This window comes from Nomascus leucogenys, chromosome 22a (genome assembly GCF_006542625.1).
Source record: "Nomascus leucogenys isolate Asia chromosome 22a, Asia_NLE_v1, whole genome shotgun sequence".
Classification (NCBI taxonomy): domain Eukaryota; kingdom Metazoa; phylum Chordata; class Mammalia; order Primates; family Hylobatidae; genus Nomascus; species Nomascus leucogenys.
This window is the reverse complement of record NC_044402.1, coordinates 86,454,031-86,468,846: the sequence shown is the minus strand read 5'-3', so window position 1 is coordinate 86,468,846 and position 14,816 is coordinate 86,454,031. Positions and strand designations below refer to the sequence as shown.

The window sequence follows — 14,816 nt, the reverse complement described above, 5'->3', positions numbered from 1 at the left end:
TACCATTCCATCTGGAACAAGTCTTGTTTGACATAATAGAATTGCTCTGTTAATAAAGGAAGAAGCAGTTAATCCATGAAAGAAAATCTAAGGTTTATTAGTAACTGACAATTTGAACCAAGCTGGTTTAAGGTCCAAAGTTGAGCTAAGCTTGAGGAGAGATTCAGGGTCTGAGGAATGTTACCTAGAAATTAGGGAACAGCAACAGGAGATAATTTCTAATAATGTAATTTTGTTTGTATTCCCAAGAGACATTTCTTTAATGTGAGCACATGTTTTGTTCATATGTTTTAAAGTTATTGTTTATTTTGCCAGTACATTTGATTACCCATATTACATATGGGTTGATGTAAAAGTAATATTCTTTGTTAAATTCAGAGAACATAAAACAAAATTAACTCCACTTTAAAAAAATGCCCGCAATATTATCTTATTATTAAAAATATACTTACAGTTCTATATCCTAAACTCCTGCTCAGTGTAGCAATCTTGTCTACAAATAATCTTTCCACTTTTTAAAAAATTCTCAGTGATCTAAGATTGACTACTATATAAGCAGCTTGCTTTATTAGTAACTCTTTTGAGTTGAAGTTTCTATTTTATACAGCTTCAAAATCTTCCTATTTTTAACTTGTACTCGGTGGTTAGAGTTATATCCTTTGGAGCTACTGCCCCTATCTCTAGTTGTCTATTAAAATGTTTCCAACTCATAAGATAAGTGGCTTGTTGAGCATCACCTTCACTATCTACATCACTCCTCTCTTTGCCCTTTGGCACTCTACCCTACGTGATCTGATAAAAACAGAACAAGGGTAATGTTATTTTTCTTTAGATTCCATGTTTATATTGTTGTGGTTATGTAAACTTTAGAACAGATTCTAAAGGTTATTTGTATCCTTATTTCCACATACCTAAATTTGGGGTAATGTTTTATACTTAGGATTAACTTTCAATTATCTCTGTAGTAAATTTTAAATGGAAGTTGCTAGCCTCCTGCCGAGGAAGAGGTGGTGCCTGTACTACTTTCCCCTCTGTCAGTTGTTATATGCTTTGGAAACAGAAAATTATGCTTATAGTAGCCTTCACAGTGGATATGAATGTTCACTTAATACATGTGGATATTTGATAGATATTATTTCTTGAAATTCAAAGTAAAATATGATTGATATTGAAATGTTCTGCTAATTTAAGACATCAGTGAATGTGTTCTTTTACTTCTCCATTGGAACATGTAAATCAACTATTAAATTTACAATGCAGGTCTCTTTTTTCAGTGCTTAAATTGCAATTTGTAAGATATGTGCAGAAGAAATAATAACATCCTCCAGCATCATATGTTTTAAAAGAAATGCTGTAACTGGCAACAAATCTCTCAGGACACGTGATGTATAGCATATCCATCCGTATGTGTCCTTAGTTTGTCTTGGTCAACTGGTTCCTCACATGTGGCTAACTTGTAGATCAGCAGGCACTGTGCAATGTCAGGCTATTGTGCTGAGGTTCCTTTCTGTTTAGAAAGAAGTAACCTGCTTGTGTTCCTTCAAAGTCCTGAACAGTCTGATTTCAGCATTTTGGCTTTCTTTTTATGTGAGGTGAAATAGCAAGCTGTGTATAAGTCACAGATGTGAATGCTGAATAGTTAAGGGCACTGTTGTTAGGAAAAAAACAACTCAAAAAAATAAAAAAGGAACAATTTCTGCTTCAGTTGAATGTGAGTATAGATTTTAGAGGACTTAAAAGCTATATTTTATGGTCTGTTACCAAAATAGCGTTTGCTAAACTTAGGGATAAAACCACCCTTTTGTGTTTTTTAGGGATAAAACACGAAAAGAGTAATACAAATTTAAGTTGTAGAAACCCATTCAGACTTCTAAAGTGAGATCTCTTAAGAGAAATTATTTATAATGAAGAATGGCATCATTCTTTAAAATCTATATATAACTATCAAATCTCTAGTAATTTAACATATGATGCTGAAAAGCCAGTTGTTAGTTTTCTCACATTAAATGAAAAATGAAAACTTAAAAGTACCAATATAGTTTCAAAGAAATATCTATGGTATTCCAGGTTAAAAGCACAAAAAAAAAAAAGGCAAAATGAAAACAATTCTTTATAGCTTAAAGATTTAAATACTTAACTTTACCATCTTATTCATTACATAAAAATAAAGTTAAAATAGGGTATCAAGTTGCAGATAAAAATATGAAATTTCAACTATAGATGTGCTGACATTTATGATGAAGTTCAGATATTTCTGCAAATGCATGAGGACTTTAAAAGAGCTGAATGTTCTGGTTAATTAGCTTAGTGATCTATTCAAATTTGCAGTGGTCTTGACTGGTGTTAAATAAACTTCCCATAAAATGAAATATGATGCATGTGAAAAATCAAAGATTTACTCAGATTTACCCATTTACCCACTTTCATCTTTACCCTTCATCTTACCGACTAGCACAATAAAGCAGAAAAGGGAATGACTTTATAAAAAAACATAATCAACTGTCCTTTAAAAGATTAATAGATCCAATTCACACATGAATTCCTGTGTCTTTGTTCTGCTATATTACCCCTTAATATGGGACTCTGAGCTTGACCACATGACTTTGGCAAATGGGACATCAGTAAATGTGATACAAGCACAGGCTTTACAAACACTTACACATTGAAGCTTAATCTCTTGAAAAGCTGCCACTGTGTGAGAAAGTCCAGGCCAGTCTGCTGGAGACACATGGCCCACCTGACAGCCAGCTGCAGCCTCCAGACATGAGGGTATCTCAGACCATCCATGTGCAATTGGTCCACCATATCATTGCAGTTACATAAATGACCCTGACACAGACAGCAGAAAACCACACAGTTGACCACAAAATAAATTGCTAACCCAGAGTTATATATTACTAAAATGTGTATTGTTTACACCACTACATTTTTGGGATAGCAATAGAAAACTGACAAAAACAGCTGTCTAAACTCACCTTTTGGGCCAAATTAGTAAAAGGGTGAACCACAGAATTTTTGCCTATGTTGCACAGAGTGGATACGAGAGGTAGATGAGTTAACCTCAGGAAGCAAAGACAGTCTCAAACATCAATTCTCCAGGGGTGAGCAGAGAAAACAAGCCAGGCATAAAACCAAACACGTAAATTCACTCAAGGAAAAAGGAGAAAAAGAGTTTGTGCAGAAAAAGGTTAATGATGCCCCTGAGGTGAGGAATAAAGTAAGAGAGGAGTCTTTTCTGGAACACCAGGGTTTTAACTATGGCTTGTTGCTTTTTTTTTTTTTTTTTTTGCCTTGGTAATCCGATTACAGGGTTAAAACCTAGAAACATGTATTAATTTTTGATAGGTAATATGTAATTCTCATTTATTTTTAAATATTTTTAACTAAATGGATTTCAAATGTACAAAAACATAATAAATGTGAACCTACCATGTTAATATTTTGACATTGTCTTTATACCAATCTCTATTGTTTTCTGACTTAATAAAATATCATACATGCAGTTACCTTTAGTATCTCCTCTCTCTATTAGTCACATGAGTGACTGATAAATATATTTATTCACAATATACAAAATAGCTAACACTAATTTTCTAAGGGTGACTTGATGTCCTCTGCTGCATCGTGGGGAAGTCAGGGAGCTCCTGAAAGGGATGGGAAGACTAGGAAGAAAAATTTTAAGGGGGGTTAAGAGTCATTATTATTAATTATAACTGGTACTGAATTATTTTTAAATATGATTACGACTTTCCTAGTATATACTAATTGGGGATCATATAAATATCTTTTCCCAGTTTGTGGTTGCCTTTTTACTGTGTTAGTGATATATTTGATACATTTATTTTGATGTTGGTGTATAGAAGCTTTTGTATTTAATGCCTTCATATGAATCCATCTTTTTCTTAATGATCAGTGCCTTTTGTATCTTGGTAAAGAAATCTTTTGTTAACAAAATATTTTCTTAAAAATTGTTCATGGCGGGCGCAGTGGCTCACGCCTGTAATCCCAGCACTTCGGGAGGCCGAGGCGGGCAGATCATGAGGTCAGGAGATCCAGACCATCCTGGTTAACACAGTGACACCCCGTCTCTACTAAAAATATAAAAAATTAGCCGGGCGTGGTGGTGGGTGCCTGAAGTCCCAGCTACTCGGGAGGCTGAGGCAGGAAAATGGTGTGAACCCAGGAGGCGGAGCTTGCAGTGAGCTGAGATCACACCACTGCACTCCAGCCTGGGTGACAGAGTGAGACTCTATCCCTAAAAAAAAAAAAAAAAATTGTTGTTCACCAAAATATTTTCTAATATTTCCTTCTAAAATGGGCTTTTCATTTTTGCATCTTTAATTGACATAAAATTTATTTTTCTTTATGGCATTAGGTAGAGATTTAATTTTATCCTGTATCATAGAGATATGCTGATTCTGCCACTTATTAGCATTGTGTCCTTGTCCAAGATACCTACCTTCTGTGTACAATAGTTTCCTCATTGATGAGATGGGATTAATAATAGTTTTTACCTCATATATCATTTAGAAGATTAAATAAAATAATAGTGTAAACTACAATGCCTGCTACATAATGATCACCCTGTACTTATTCGTTAATAGACCTAACCACTTATTCAGCACCATTTATTGAATAGCCCCTACTTCACCTGTTGAGTGCCTCATGTACACATATATGGATTAATTTCTAGGTTCTCTGTTCTGTTTCTTGATATATTAATTCTTTGCAACAATACTCAAATTTCTATTATTGTAATTTAACAGCAATTGTTATCTGATGGAGTGAGTCCCTCCTAAGGGTTACTTAAAAACGTTTGGGCTTTTTACTCATATATATGAAATTTATGTCAAAGTTGTTAATTTCTGTTAAATCAGTGTTGGAATTTTGATTAGAGTTGCATTGAATTTATAAGTTATTTGGGCTAAAACTGTCATCTTGATGATATTGATTCTTCTGCTCAATAAAATAGTATATCACTTCATTGATTTAGGTTGTATTTTATTTATTATAAAACCTATCTGTATTAAGTAAATTACAAGGAGGATATGGTTTCTTTGAATCCTGGTGTAGGCTGCTCATTTCCCACGCTCCAGAAACCAAGGAGCTTGGAGACAAAATTGCTACAGTTAGAGTTGTTGGCATATCTCCTCCCTGACTGAAATTCTTGCATAGTGTACCCATTACCCATAAGATAAAATTTTCAAACTCTTTAATGTGATACAACACCTTCCATGACTTCCTAGTTTATTTATCTAGTCCAGGTATCTTCACTAAATGTCCAGACTTGTATATCCATCTAATTGTTTACCATTTCCATTGAATGTCTAACAGATATTGAAAGCTCACTCATTTCTTGACACACAGTCTCCCCACTGACCCTGGAAGCTCATTAAATGGCATCATCATTCACTCAGTAGTTCAAGCTTGAAAACTTTAAGTTATTCTAGACTGCTATCTTCCTCTTGCTTTCACATTTCAGATCAGTTCATCAGCCTGGTATTACTTTCTTCAAAATATATCTGAATTCCAACCTTTTCTGCCTACCCCTGCCCCCAACTGGCTACCATGTTAAACCAAGCCATCATTGTTTTTTGCCTGGGTTAGTGAAGAAACTTTGAAACATATGTTCATTCTCCTCATTTTTTTCTCCCTTCTGATCAACTATCCACATAACAAGCTAGGCACTCTTAAAATAAAAATCAGATCATGCTATTTACACACTCAGAACCCTCCCATATCTTCCTATCATACTTGGGTGAAAAAAACTCTCGTCATGTCCAAGGAAGCCTTCAAGTTCTGGCCTGTCCTCTCAGGTTTCATCTCTTATCACACTGTTTAACAGTCTTCCCTGGATATGCTTGTCCCCTTGCTGTTTCCTAATCAGACAAACAGACTTCTCCCTCAGGACCTTTGCACTGCCTATTCTCTCTGCCTAGAATGCTTTCAGAAACAGTTATTAGAAAATGTGGACAAAGTAATAAATATTAGCAACCCTTGGAAAATGCTATGTAACAAATATGAGATCATTGACTGGGAAAGGACAATCTAACTTTAACAATTAAGATAAAATCTTTAAATGAAAGATTATTAGGTTTGAATTTATGAAATATATTTATGTTTCAAACATTTTAAAAACTATAAATTTTGAAGAACTGGGAAATTTATTTCTCACTGTATTAGTCTATTCTCACATTGCTAGTGGTTTAATTGGCTCACAATTCTATAGACTGTATAGGAAGCATAGCTAGAGAGGCCTCAGGAAACTTATAATCATGGCAGGAGGTGAAAGTGAAGCCAGTACATCCTACATGGCTGGAGCGGGAGGAAGAGAGAGTGATGGGGGAAGTGCTACACACTTCCAAACAACCAGATCTCGTGAGAACTCTATCACGAGACAGCAGTAGGGGATGGTGCTAAACCATTAGAAACCACCCCCGTGATCCAATCACCTCCCACCAGGCCCGACCTGCAACACTGGGGATCACAATTCAAGGTGAGATTTAGGTGGGGACGTAGAGCCAAACCATATCAGTAACACTTTGGTCACATCACATCAATGAGTAAATAGGTCCTGGGCTAATCTCAATTGGCCTTTTAAAATTCATCTCATCTATATTTGTGAAACAATCAGATAAAATATTTAAAAGCCTTAAAAAGAAAAAATATCTTTGGAGGTACAGTTATTTCGTAAAATGTGAAAACACAGAAGTATAAAAGATCATCTAATTCTCATTTTCTTCCTCCTAAGAATGAAATATTTTCAATGTTTAAATATTGTTCTTCCTGGGAACCTTACTGCCTATGATACTGTTAATTGGTTGTCCTGGACTGTGTCTTAGCTTCCCATCTTCCCAATTTTCATATACTTAGTAGAATGTGGATTGTTCTCAGAGCATTATCCATTTGAGTAATGAATATAAAGCAACTTCCATAGAAAGAGGCTGTATTTAGGCTTAAGATATTTTATAACATGACTCCCTACCCCCAGCCCACCTGCCTAGCACTTTGTTACTAGAGCGTGATTAGGACTTCCCTGCTTCTTTCTTCACTGTCAATGTTTGGGGAGTGTGTTTGTGTATGTGCATGTGTGTGAATAGTGTGAGTGTATGCATGCACATGTGTGTCTCTATTGAGGAATACAGGGATGCTGGATGCTGGTAGCAGGGGAAGAGGATCTAATTTTCTTTGGCTTATTATTTTTTTCTTAACAGCCAGTTAGAGCAGTGGAGTAGTAATTACAGTTGCCACAACTTTTAACAAATTTTTAGGAAGCAATATTTAATAAATAAGAATCTTCTGGCTGGTTAATATTTACATGTACAAAGATATCTTTGCTTCATGATATGTTTTGGGTCTAAAAACACAGTTATTTTATGACACCTATGTATTTGTATTGCTTTTGCTTCTCTTTTCTGATGGAAGAAATCAATAATAATTAATAGAGAGAAAGGGCTCTCTAGACCAAAAGTCTGCCAAAATTGAAAATTGGAGTGTTGTCAATTGACCTGGGGAAGGACTGAATCCTCTTTGTAGAAAAATATCAGAAACACAAGTGAATGTGCATTGTTCTTAGTCCAACCTAAGAATGCATTGATCTGGGTTGGTTTTATTAACTAACACAACTTTATTACTAGTTGTTAATGTTAGTTAATACAACTAACCCAGATGAATGCATTCTTAGGTTGGTTTTATGACATTCACATAGGAAAAGGTACATGAAAAACTATAATCTTCAAAATGCATTGAGGTCACTGAGCTTTCTAGCTCCCGCTTCTTGGTCATTCCAGTTAAAAATGTTATGTTCGAGATGTAAACTTTAACAGGATGATCTATGCTAACTCCATTCCCCTCCTCCTATGTACTTTCTTGCCACGGGTAGCGTTTCATCTCAGAATGGATGTAGAAAAAGTAGATAAAAGTAATTATAGAGGAAGTAGGTAACCCATTCCCAAGTTGCTTGAAAGAAATAAGAGATGGCCAGTTTTAATGTTTACAGATTTTTCATTTATCTGTCCAGGAAAAGCTGGAGTACTCAATAAAATATATTTCTAATGTTAATTTTGGCTAACAATTTTACTCATTTTCTGGCAAAAATAATGATTAATTCTCAGTCCAATTTATCATATTATGGTGTAAATTTCTCTCAAATGATTGCCAGAAGTTGACCATCAGTCCTAGTTTTTGAGGTTACAGGAGTGTTTTTTGACGTTGCAGGAGTTTTTGTTTATTTGTTTGTTTTCTTTTTTAAGGTCCAGTGTATTTTCAATTGGAATGTTCAAAGATTCTACATTAGGAATTACTTCTGGAGAGCTCATATTTTAAAACCAAACTAGTTCTTGTTACTTTCAGCAATATTTTTTTTTTGAAAACAGGCTTTCCTTTCTACTGCCTCAACTTTATACTTATTTCTTATGTTTCCCCCAAGGGCTTAATTATGAATCCCTTCTAGGCCTTTTCTGAGCACTAATAATGTTTAGAGGTTGGTGAGCTCTTTGTTAATGCTTTTCCCAACTGTCAGGAAAGAAGCTATTTATTTCCTCATTTGTGTCTTCCTACTTTACCTGTGTGGAATAAACCATATTTGTTTTTTACTTTCTCCAATAAGATATACAAAATTTGGGGCATGTACTGAAACTATGTATTTGGCTAATTTTCAAATGTTTTTAGATTTAACATACTCTTTATTTTTGTCCATATTCCCCATCTAAAATTTATAAATATTAAGACAGAGCTAGAGATATATTTTTGATAGATACCTACCTGCTAGAAGCTAAGGCACACATTGTAATGACAGAAAATTTCGATAGCAATACATAGAATTCTTATTCTTTTTTCTATTTTTTTTTTGTGGTCAGCCTCATTGTACTCTACACAGGAAAGATGATACTCTGAAACAAAAGTGTTAAAACATCTGGAAAATTCCAATGTTATTTGGTACTCATAAATAAGAGAAGCGTTGGAAATTGAAAAGTTTCTAAATATAAGAGTTCTGTATTGTTGATGTGCATATACTGTTTTCTTCTTGGGAATGTGCACTGAAGGAGAAAGAAATAATTCTATACAATGGCTGGCTGTGCTGAGCATGGACATCATACTGAGGGAAGACTAAGAATAGCAACAACTAGTCTAGAAAGCTTCCCCTGTCCCAAACAGTTCTTAGTTGCCGAGAACCACTTTTGTCTGCTACTTTCTCACAAAGACCCACACTTTGGCTGCTACACTGCACATCTTGCTCAGAAGTGTAGTAAGTTTATTATCCCATTGTACTTTTTCACATACTTGACCTGCCTGTCAAACTGCTTTGGAAATGTGAAATAGTTTGTGCACATTCAACCCCTCATCACACTGCCCAACAGTGAGGGGGCCTCCTTCTGTGTAGTCATGGCTAATATGCTCTGTCTTAGAAATAATAGATGAATTGTCTACCCTCATCCCTAAACTTCTGGTATTGCACAAAGCAAACTGAAGTAATAATGTAACCCCTTATTTTAAAATTTAATATCTTTTATAGCCTGCTGTCTAAGGCAGTTCCTCTATGAATCTGCTGACACTTTAAATTCTACTTTGGAAGCCTCCTCTCTATTTCAAATATCCACTCCACTCAAAAGTTTATATAAACTTATCCCCTCTACACACTATCAATAGGAAAGTTCTTCTTTATTTCCTAAGGCATTCTAAGTCACTTTTGTAACTAGCTCCCTTGAGAGAAAACCACTAAATCTTGCTGCTTACACAGCAGCCCCAAATCTTACCATAGTGCTTGCCAAAGACAGAGAAATATCTTCCGTGTAAGCTCCTGAAAGGTTCACAGGCTTACTAGATTGTGCTTTCTAGCTAATAGAAAAGAAAAGAAAACTGCAGAAGCCTCTAGAGAACCTTCTGGGAGAAAGTAGATAACACAAAATAAAATCACTGTTTTATTTTATTAAGGACCTTTGTGAAGGTTCATTTGAAACAATTTAGTCTGTCTAACATAATTAAGTCACTAAGCAGCATCAGATAATAGCCAGTTACTGTCTTGGATTAATAATGTTTAATTCACCTATAATCACTCTAATACATCTCTAGGAAGCATACACAGCATTTTATAAAGTACAATTTGATGAGTAAGGACAGTTGAATGATGAATCATAAAATAAATTAAATTGTAGTCATTTGAGCTGATATTCGAAATTTATGGCTGCCAGCTGGCAACCAGAGGATTTTAAAAATATAAATTAAATAAGTTCAATAAAGTTATCCAGATAGAAAATCTGCAGCTGGAATATGAGAATTATTTCTTTTTAGCCTTCACCAGAAATGAGTTTTTTGAGACAGTAACACTAAAGAATATTTAGGCAGGGTCACAGTGGAAGCAATACTGTGTCCAATGAGATCCACTCTGGTAGGCTCCCAATCCATCAGCTCTTAATAATTCGTGTTTCTCAGCTGGATTGAACAGATCCTGATCAATTGGAGTAGAAGAGAGAGAAGGATAGAGGTTAGATTTAGATAGAAGATTCTTTTTTGGCTACAGTATAGAAATAAAATGAGTAGAGTTTGAAATGAGATTGTTAAAAGGATTTAAAAATATTATGGATGAATATGTGATATAAACCTTAATTGCAGCCCAATTTCTGTATTTACACAGGAAATTTAAAGATTATTTTCTCTGTTATTTGAATGGGAAAGCCCTGCTTGAGCACAGCAGAAATCTTGCAGCTTTTGTGATTGTAGAGAAGGCAAATTAGGTCATTGAAACTTTTAATTAACTGGGTTCAGGGTTAAATCTCAAGGTAATTCTATCATCTGGAAATGGTAATCTCTGAATTTCAGAAGCTATAGCAACTTCTGTATTGCTGAACTCATACTGATACTCAGCAAGATTGAAGCTGTTAAGAAATTACATCTACTTGCCTAGAATCTGCATTAGAGTTTATTGGTTTAAAATTGTTTAAATGTGCTTTTAGTCAATTGTTAAAAACATAGTATCAATTTTACATAATTGTTAAAGATGATATATATTTAAATTTGTTTTGGTAGCTTATATATACTTTCTTTTGTCCCTGGAACCCTGAGGCCTAAAATCTGACAATACAAGGGCCTGCCATTTTGCAGCATGTTGGAAGACAAGGAAATACAAAATAAACCAAAGCACTGAATATAATTTCCTGGTTATGAGTAACAGAAATCTAGAATCTCTTATTATCAATTTCTGATTGTGTAAAAATTGGGGAGATTCCAAAGCATCTAGGAAGAAATAGTCCTGAGATTTAGATATGTTGGAATAAAAGTAACAAATGGAGATTGACTATATAAAGAAGATACATGATTGCTCCAAGTTACAGATTTTATTTGTTAACCCACTAAACGTTGATGAGCTATGTTCCAGGTTCTGATTAGGTCCTGGGAACATGATAGTGAGATAACAGAAGAAGACTCTGTCCTCATACAAACAGATTTGGATTGAAACTGAACAGATGGCACCTTACCAAACACTGTCATAATTAATGAAGAAGGGAATGTAAAGTCTAAAATGCCAATATACATCATGGAACTGAAATTTACTTTGAGACAGCATGACCTGTGGGAGGCATATGGGTATATAGCATTCAACCAGTGTTTGTAACATCATGCAATGATCCATTTATAAGGATCCATGGAAGAAATATTCTCAGGACATTCACAGTGATATCTTGCTTCTTTTAAGAAAATACATTGTTTGGCTTATAAACACTATAAATTGCATTTACCCTCTTGCATTGGCTGCTCAGAATCTCAGTAATAAATTTGAGGCCAACATCTGGCAATGTAATAGGAAAATCAATGTATGTTTTTGATGCTTTAGTTTCATAGATTCTACTTTTAGAAAGAAATAGGACATTAAACAAGCATACAAATCAACAGCAATCACAATCATGGTTCCATTTGTAAAACTGAAGCTCTTCAAAGCATTGGAAACATATCAGTCTTCTCAGGTAATAGGACCTAATCCTGCCCTTGAACATTTTTTTTTTTTGGTGTTTTCCTTAAAGAGCCCTATTTTATTAAGATCATCCTCCAGGTTTTAGAAGAATATGTGTTCCTATCACAATAAAATATACTCATAGTATAATTCTGTCAATCTAGACAGAAAACGATGGCAAAAAAACATGAGAAGGGTGGAAGTTGACACTGTTGAAAGACATCTTGAGAGAGAGCTTAAATTGAAACAAATATAAAGCAAAAGCAGAAGCAAACATTCAGCTAGTCATTATCCCAATCATTGCCAAGCTTTGGAGATACCAGTTAGTGCCACAAACCAGGACACCTCTTCTATGCAATATGGATAGAAATAATCTTCAGTTAAAGCTATATTTGGGTGTACATATCAAATGGAAATTGACAATATAAAGAAGTGTTATGATTGCTTTGAGATACAGTTATCACTTGCTCATGCAACAGAGAGCATCACAGGCAGCTATGACTGGCAATAGCATTTTATTTGGCACCAAAAGACAATGGTAGAATTTTAAAATACATTGAGTTTCATTTACGCACTTAAGGGAATCTTTCTCTTAGGATTTTGTAATCTACCCAATGTCAGCACAAACTATATATACTATATATATACTTATAGTATTTTGTATATTCATCATTCACTATGCCTGAGTTTTAACAAAGAAAATTATTTCCTACATAACTAATTTGGTACCACTCATTTAAAAAAATATTTTAAATAATTCAATGATCACTGCAGTTACCGATGTCTCTACAACCACCATTGGCTGAAACCTGTACTTCCTCAGGTTCAGTACATACCCTGCACATGGGAAATAAGTAGTTGCTCTAGTTATGTTACCTATAGGTTGGAAACTGACAAAAGTAGCAACTGGTGGCTAAGGTGGTGATTTTGTACTGCCACCTCTCTCCTTTGCCATCAGTCAGGGTGGAAGGCAGAAATCCAAAGAGCTATTTTTATTCTCTGGCAATTTGCCAGCATTATATAAGCAACCCCTTGGCCAGCTTTGAGCTTTGTTTACTGCCAGCTAACATAAGATTTAGAATGAGTGTAATCTTCAGCTTTTGTAAAGAGTATTAAATGATAAATAGAGTAATCAGATCTTTGCCTGAATTGCTTACTGCAGTGAAACATGTATTAAATGTGTAGTAAAAATATCAGTTAATCTGTCCAAAAAGCTGGATACATTCATTTGCTTTCTTTGATCCAGCTTAGTTGTCTCATTGGAAAAAGAAGGAAAAAGAAAAATGATGTCCTAATTATTTATGTGTTTAGAAGTTTGTTTTCTTTTTTGCTTAGACTGCTGTTAAACTGGCTCACTCCATATACTCTGTGCCACAGCGATTTAATATTTCATTAAAAAGCATTAATGATGGCTCCAGTGAATTTCTCCTATTCAAGCTCCATAATGGCAGCAATTCAAGTGACTGTTGATCTCTGAGTGATGCAACACAAAAACATCGCCTAACAAAGGGACACTTGGAGTGCTACTCATATTCTCTGCAACTTGAGGTAAAGTTGGAGAGCTAGGTGCTGAGTGGTACCTTGTAATTTAATTGAATAAGAAAAGACTTTCTAATTTATACTCAATAAATGAATTGCTGTAGTAGGTATGGCACATTTATATTATATATCAATAATAGATTAAACAATTGCTATAAAGCTTGCTCTTTCGAAAGAGTTTCTAAAGGCAGCACATCTCTGTTTATGCTTTTAACTTTAAAATAAAGTCAAAAGTTACTCCATGAGAAAATATCTTGTTGCTTTAGAAACATATGATTACTTATCTGATGAAACAATAAATATTTATTAAATGACTACTGTGTGTTTTCAAGCTACTGTGTCCTCTACTTCAAAGGAGAGAGTCTTGTTTTTAAGGATTTTTTTGTTTCAGTTTGAGGAGAAAAGAAACATAAAATAAAATCATAAATGCTAATGAAAAGCCTAAATGATGTAGGTTAAGTGATTAGTTCTCATAAGAAGTTAGGGTTGTTATATGGAAAAGGAAATTATTTCCAGCGAATGTAATCAGGAGCTTTATAAAATAGTGGAATTTAAGTTTAAAATAATTCAAGGATATAATTTTCATAGTTTGAAAATAGAGAGGATATAGAGATAGCAGAAATTTTATTTAATGGAACAGTGGAATAAGAAGTGCAAAAAGAATGTTGAAAGCATATTATAGAGGTCACTTGAATTTTAACTTCTGGATAATTAATTTTATTATACTAATTACACAAAGCAACATTATAAAAATAATGTAGAATTTAAAATGAAATATAATTTTTATAAAACTTGTCCTCACATTCTCCTCCCAAGAAAACCATTTATTTCTGTTTTTCCATCTTCCTTCTCACTAAAGATTTGTGAACAGTGAAATGATATGATGGAAAACGTGTTGTGGAACTTTTAGGAAGATTAATCTATCAACAGTAAGCAAGATGGAGAGTAAAGAGAAGTATCTGAAACCTGGAGACCAGTGATAATTCTATTGAAGTAATTCAGGTGAGAAGTGATAAGAGCCTGAACAGAAATGGAAAGAAATGGGAAGTTGTAAGAGGCACTGAAATGGAAAAATCACTGATTGGATATGGAACATTGAGAAAGGTAATCGTTAGAGATGAATGGAGCCTGAATTAACAGCAATGGTTCCAGAGATAGAAAGCAGAAGTAGGATGATTAGAATAGGTATCTAGCAATGGAAAATAATTTATATATATCTTCCATGACATGTAATGTTGAAAAAATATAGTTACACATAAGAATCAAGAATATGTTTAAAGATGGAAAATTGAAATATATATTATATGCATGTTTCTAATCAAGATCTTTA

The 14,816-nt window shown here is 34.2% G+C and overlaps 1 long non-coding RNA gene across 1 annotated transcript in view; it reads left to right on the top strand.

Annotated features, from left to right (window-relative positions):
- Positions 1–14,482, top strand: part of LOC115832457 — a 24,956-nt gene extending 10,474 nt beyond the window's left edge. Inside the window, exons 2-3 of the long non-coding RNA XR_004027966.1 lie at positions 13,283–13,495; positions 14,346–14,482. This is a non-coding gene — a long non-coding RNA (uncharacterized LOC115832457). The remainder of the gene's footprint in view (positions 1–13,282; positions 13,496–14,345) is intronic.
- Positions 14,483–14,816: the final 334 nt, after the last annotated feature.